Raw genomic sequence first — 6949 nt, 5'->3', positions numbered from 1 at the left:
AGGGTTAGGGTTTGGGCGGCGGCGCGGGTTGGGCTTCGGCGGCTCGGAGCGGCGGCTTCTAAAGGCCCCCCGGGCGGAGTCCCGCTCGGGTACGGTCCGGAGTCGGTTTGACTTTTTTTTAAAACAATTCCGACGTGCATAAAAAGAAGAAGAGAAATATTAAACGGACTCCAAAAATCCCGAAATAAATTTCGCCCGTCCTCTAAAAATAGGCCGGACAAGGTGAACATTTATTTGGGCCTAAAATACAATTTTGAAAAAACACATATTTTTCCTAATTCAAATAAAATAGCGATAAAACTCTGAAAAAAAATCGTATTTGATTTTAATATTAAATCTACGATATTTCTTTATTTTTGAGGAAGTCATTTTATCCTCTCTCTTCTATTTTTATAAAAGAAATATTCGAAGTGAAAATAATTAAAATGAAGCGATCCTCTTTTCAAAATTTGAGAAATCTCGAATATGAAAATAATGAAATCCCCAACTCTCTCCGTGGGTCCTTGAGTTGCGTAGAATTTCTAGGATCAAACCAAAATGCAATAAAATAAGATATCCAATGATGATCTAATGTATAACATTCCAAATCAAAAATTTGGGATGTTACAAACCTACCCCCCTTAAGATGAATCTCGCCCTCGAGATTCGGGTTGGCTAGAAAATAGGTGTGGGTAATCCTTCTGTAGGTCTTCCTCTCGTTCCCAGGTGGCTTCATCCTCGGTATGCTGGCAAACTCGAGTATCTTGACTGGCTTCTCCTCGTAGGTCAAATCGCTATCCAACTGTATCGATTCCAGCGGCACTGTATCTCTCAAAGGAATTTCAGCCATCTCTGCGTGGCATTTCTTCAACTGAGAAACGTGGAACACATCGTGAACTCCTGACAATCCTTCGGGCAATTCTAACTTGTAAGCAACTTCTCCCATACGTTCCAAAACCTTGTATGGTCCCACAAAACGTGGCGCTAACTTTCCCTTAACTCCAAAGCGCTTCACTCCTCGAAGTGGGGATACACGAAGATACACTCTGTCTCCAACTTTGTAAATTGTCTCCTTGCGTTTAGAATCCGCATAGCTCTTCTGCCTGGACTGGGCTACCTTGAGTCTATCGTGAATCAGCTTAACCTTCTCTTCAGACTCTTTAATCAAATCTGGTCCAAACAACTGTCGATCTACAACTTCGTCCCACAACAACGCAGTTCTGCACCTCCTTCCGTACAATGCTTCAAACGGTGTGTTGTAGGGTGGAACCCTAAGTGAAGATCTTTCACGAATTGGAGGGGGAATCCCAAGAACCAGATGAACACAAGAGGGAAAACAAGAGGAACACTCAAGAACAAGTCCATTCACACATCCACTAGACCAACAAACACACAAGATCCACAAGGTACATGAACAATCAAAGGGAAATAAGATACATGGTAGAGTTCATCCCAAATCCTATGAAGGAGATGAGGGCTTGATGATCCTATGATGGGGATCCTTCCCTCAAGGGGGTCTTGAGTTGGGTCACTCCAAGAGGAGGTCTTGATCTCCTAGTGGAGTGGATCCATGGAGCAAAGCTCAAAAATGTGTATCATCTACTTTGCTATCCCGCTAATTGAGCTAGGAGAGGGATATATATATTCTAGGGGCGAATTGGGGGAGTTGGGGTTACAAAGGACCAAAGAGTCACTAAAATAAAAACAAGCCGGAGGAGGGACCGGGCACCCGGGGTAAAACCGGCCGGGCACCCGGACCGGTCAGGGCCACCGGCCGTGGGTGGGCTGCAGGAGGCCGGGCACCCAGGGGTTGACAGCCCGAGCACCCGGGGCGGCTGTTGGTGCAGCCCAGGAGCGAGGCCGGGCACCCGGAGGCAAGGGTCAGCGCCCAGCGGGGTGGCCGGGCACCCGGGGCGGCGGGCAGCTCCCAGGCTGGGGCGGCCGGGCACCCGAGGCCTCCTGGCTGGGCACCCGGGGTGGCCAGGTCCAGCAACAGCCGGCGGCCGGGCACCCGGGGACGCAGGGGCCGGGCACCCGGGGTGTCCAGTGGCTCCGCTCCTTCGTGCCCATCTTCCTTCTCCTTCCTCCATGTGTCTCCGGGTGAACTTGGTGTTTCCTCCGTGCTTCATCGTGACGCTCTCCGAGGCACCTAAGAATGCACAACACGTCTCTTTGAGGTAGAATCCCATTCTCAAGTGAATCCGGACGAAACTCGGAGAGGAAAGAGTTAACCTCGGTTTCGATGGTGCGTGCGTGAGCTCTCGTCGCAGGTCCTCTCCATGCTTGCGGTGGCAGTGTGACGTCCATGGTGATGGTCGAAGGATGCTCCGCATCATCTCCCCCCCCCCCTTGGGAGAGATCCGTCCACGGATCATGATCTTCATCACCATGGTAATGAGATGGCGTCGCCGTGTAGAAGTGGACAACCACCAAGCACTTGTCATGTGGAAGCTCGAAATGGTCACTCTCCAATGTCGCACCGTATTGTAATTTCTTCAAAAGGAGCAAAGATAACAAGCACTTGGAAAAACAAATGTGGTTGGCATTAAAGCAAAACCAAGCATTCAAGAGGTGATTCACCCAACAAGTGTTGTCATCAAGCATAGCATATGGTTTGACGAAGAAGAGTGGCATGGCATTTGAGCATCTAAGTTGAGCACATGGAAACAAGCATGTAAATGTGAGGTAGAGATGATGCACATATGTGTGGCAAGAGAATAAGCATCTACCCCAAGTTCAGAGCAAGCATGCATAAGACAATCAATGAACGTTCTATGGTAGGCATAAGAGTCATCCACAACACCAAAGAAGATGATATGTATAAACACAAGCAAGTGCAAGATAATCCAAGCATAATGTGCATAGGTTGTGGTGAAGAAAGTGAGACACTCAACACAAATGATATAGCCATTTTGGAACATGTGCGAGGCAATCAAGTCATGCAAACTAGTGGAGCGAAGATGCAACACACTAGAGGAAATCATGGCAACCATATCATGGGAGCAAATAATAGGCATAGACAATGCACATGACATATCGCAAGTACGAACACAAACCAAGATCATTGTATCATCATAGGCATGGGGCACATAGCAAACATGGCAATAAGAAGCAATATCTCCACCAAGCTTGCAAATACACAAACAAGTAGGAGAATCAATCATCATGTGTGATGCAAAGCATGGGTCACAAATGCATGGCAAGGGCATAGGAATGAGCATATCATGCAAAGTGAACATGGCAAGATGGGCATATAATATGTAGTGTACGATAACCCATAACCATGTGAGAGCCATGTAGAAGAAAAGAGCGAAGTCTTTGCGCAAAGAGAGCGGTGGGAAAGGCAATACATGGGATCCCAAGTCATCATTGCTCTCTAGTGCTCGTTTTGTCAACTCGTGGGATTGCGAAGTTGACAAGTATTCATGTGTACCTACACAAAGGAGATACAAACCAAAGAAATTGTGTTCGTGGTAAATGTACACATCATCCATCATGACGTGTATGTGCATGTGTGAGTTAGCACAAGAAAAGCCTCGGTCAAAGAAATTTGATGCATGGTATAAGAACATGTCATCCATCATGAAAGAATAGTTGTTATGTATGACACGATGGGTACACAAATTGAGAATGCAAGTATATGGCACATCAATATCATTTTCATTCATGGGAAGCATATTGTGCACACAAGTAGTGGGATCATGCAAAGTATTGAATGCATCAAAATCTCCTAATATGTATGAGGAAACTATGGGGGTCTCCTCATGAGCAATAGTGGAAACATCATATGGAGAATATGAACTACATCCAAAACAATGCATATTTGGAACAATGTGATCATGGCATGGCATAGTAGATGAATTGCACAAATCATGTAAATGAAGCATGGCAATATCATCACAAGAAAAACAAATGCCAATAACCATGGGCTTGTCATCTATGCCATATGTGCAAATTGGGTTGATGTTGATGGCATATGCATAGTCACTATGAAGAGATTGCAAATATGACATATTGTTGATCTCATGCATAGCATATGACAAGTCAAGCGGATTGTCAAACATGATGTGACCAAGAGAATTATCACAAGAAATCCTATGTAACATGGCATCACAACTAATAGACTCCACATGGCAATCATTAGACTCATTATAAATGGGTAAATCATCCCATGGGGAAATCACACTAGCATGAAGCATGACAATAGGTGGAGAAACATCATGCAAGCAATCAATGTCAAGAACGTCCATTAGTGGGACAAGAGCATCACCTTCACCTATGTTACCTTTCTCGTTCCACTCAAATGGTGTAGGCGAGGTGGGAAAGACCAACGCGTGGTCAACGTCATCATCGTGATGGAACCATGTGGGGGGTGCATCATAGTCCACCATGGCCATCGTCTTGTCCATAGGAAGGACGAAGTCGTCGCGGATCGGCGCATCATCATATATGGGACCTAGCACCAAATGAGAAGACACAATAGAGGTAGAGGTCAAGTTGTTAGAAATGCAAATGGGCTCACGTGCCCTATCAACTTCCTCACTCTCTCTATGTGGTGGTGGCTCACTCACTCCCTCAAGGTAGGTGCACTCAATGTCACATATGGTGGAGTCACTCATCTCACTCAAGTGGTGGGGGTTGTGGCTCTCCTCACATGGGAATTGTGGCAACTCATCATATATGGGGCTAGTGGTGAAGTCACTCTCACTCTCAATATGGTGGCACAAGTCACTCAACTCATCATACGTCACCGTGGTCGAAGGGAAAATCCCATGCTCAACCATCTCGTAGTCGTCGCCATGGATGAAGGCCAAAGATGGCACATCATCACTCTCGTCGTGGATGAAGGCCGAAGATGGCACATCATCGCTCTCGCCGTGGATGAAGGCCGAAGATGGCACATCATCACTCTCCTCCATGACCGAAGGGAAAATCCCATACTCGATCATGTCGTCACCATCGCCGTGGATGAAGGACGATGTAGGCGTACTCGTCGGAGGTAAGCGAAGATGCTGTACGTCCAAAGGCGAAGATGCCTTGATAACACTTGGCGAAGATGCCGAAGTGGTGGTAGTATTCGTAGCTCCGTCTTGGTGGTGCTTGTCTCGCGGTCTTCTCTTGTGCTCATGAAGTTTGGCCGAAGCTTGATGTAGAGCTTTTTGGGACTTGTAGGTGTACGCATCGCGAGCATCGTCATCTTGATGGTGTTGTAGTGCTTGAGCTCGATGACGTTCCGAAGATTGACCACTTGAGCGTCGCCGCCTTGAAGATGACGAAGGGGAAGGAGACTTGTAGTTGGCCAACATGTCGCGGACTTGATCCCTTTGTTCCGCCAACTTGGTGTCGATGTAGTCCCTTGTCCGTGCTTCACGTTGATGAATGTCGGTGGTGAGTCGTTCAATGCCTCACATTGCTCGTTGTAGTCCGAAGATGGGCGTTTTGGTGATGTAGTTGTTCACGCCGTCGTTGTCGTGGAAGACCGGAGATGAAATGCCTTGCCTATCCATCACAAGACTCGAGCAAATGTGAGTAGGAAATGAGATAAACAATACCAAGTTACCTTTTCCCAAAGTTGAGGATGTATCGCATTTCACTCAATGTGAGATGAAAGAATAGTGGAATTGGTACCGGACTTGTTCACTCACACCTATCAAGTAAATCTTATGGAGGAGCTCGGTGAGGATAGTGGCACAAAAATTTGATGCAAAATGTTAGCAAGAGTCAATAATGTTGGAAAAGATTCACAAATTCGCAAGTGAAACAAGTAGACCAATAGCAACATGTGGCATACGGAAACACACACACGGATAGATAGATGGGGTCGTGCAACCAAGGAAAGAGCACAAAATGTGGAATCCACGGAAAACACTCGTGTTGCACAACTCAAGAGAGACGCTAGCACGATTGCTCAATAGGCGGATACGACACTTGTGCACAACCTAGAAGATGCAAAATGTATGAGCTTCCTATCCCAAGTATGCTATGTGTATGATGTTCCGGTGTTTCGCACACAATGATCCAAGATGATCAATATGTAGTATGGTATGCAATGTGGCGATGCTATGGCTCTTGCTTACAAGCTCTTTGCTCTCTTTTCCTTTTTGCTTAAAAGCTTATTCTTTTTTTTGATATGGCCACTTATGCGAAATGCACAAACCAAGATAGCAATTGTGTATATGCGGGAACAATCTTGTGACACAAGGGATGATATGGTGATACCAAGATGATACCAATATGATATGGTATGTATGCAATGGAAGGTATGGATCACTAATGTGCACAAGTAACGTTGCCGGCAATACTCAAAGGCTAGTCTCGATAGGTAAGTGACGCAAAATGGGTTAAGGGGTTAACAATATAATGGCAAGAATGTACAATGAAGGGATACCATGATACCAAGATGATATAGAGGTTACCGTTCTTGCTTACGGTTAGGGTGTCAAATTGGTGAAGTGGTCGATGTCGAAGACGACCTCGTGGCGATGATGAGTGGCGGTGTTCTTGATGTAGATACCAAGATGATGTAGACCCGTCCCTAATTAGCCGAAACACCTTAGGAAATGGTAAAAACCGCAAACTCAAAATCTCCAAAGGCAAATGTCAAATGGCGGTGGCGGAATGCGTTGGTGATTCCGGAGTTAGCAATGCAGAAGTGGTGGTGGTGGGTGATGACGAAGCAACCGTCCCTAAGTAGCCGAAACACCTTAGGAGACTCAAGTCACCACTCAAGCAACCACAAATGCTATATGGAGCCAAAAATGGGTTAGGTTGCAGAAAGTTATGGTGGTTTGCATGGATGATATGGTGGATGGCCTATGCAAAGATGTCAAAATGCCAAATTTTTGATGGAGTCAAATGGTGTTGGAACCTATCTAGGTGGATGGGGGATGTTAATAGCTACTCAACGAGCTAAAGAACGCGAAAATCGGACTCTGGGAGCAAAAGTTATGGCCGAAATGGTAAAGTGCAC

The sequence above is a fragment of the Triticum dicoccoides genome, chromosome 1A, assembly GCF_002162155.2.
Source record: "Triticum dicoccoides isolate Atlit2015 ecotype Zavitan chromosome 1A, WEW_v2.0, whole genome shotgun sequence".
Lineage (NCBI taxonomy): Eukaryota > Viridiplantae > Streptophyta > Magnoliopsida > Poales > Poaceae > Triticum > Triticum dicoccoides.
This window is presented reverse-complemented; position numbering follows the sequence as displayed.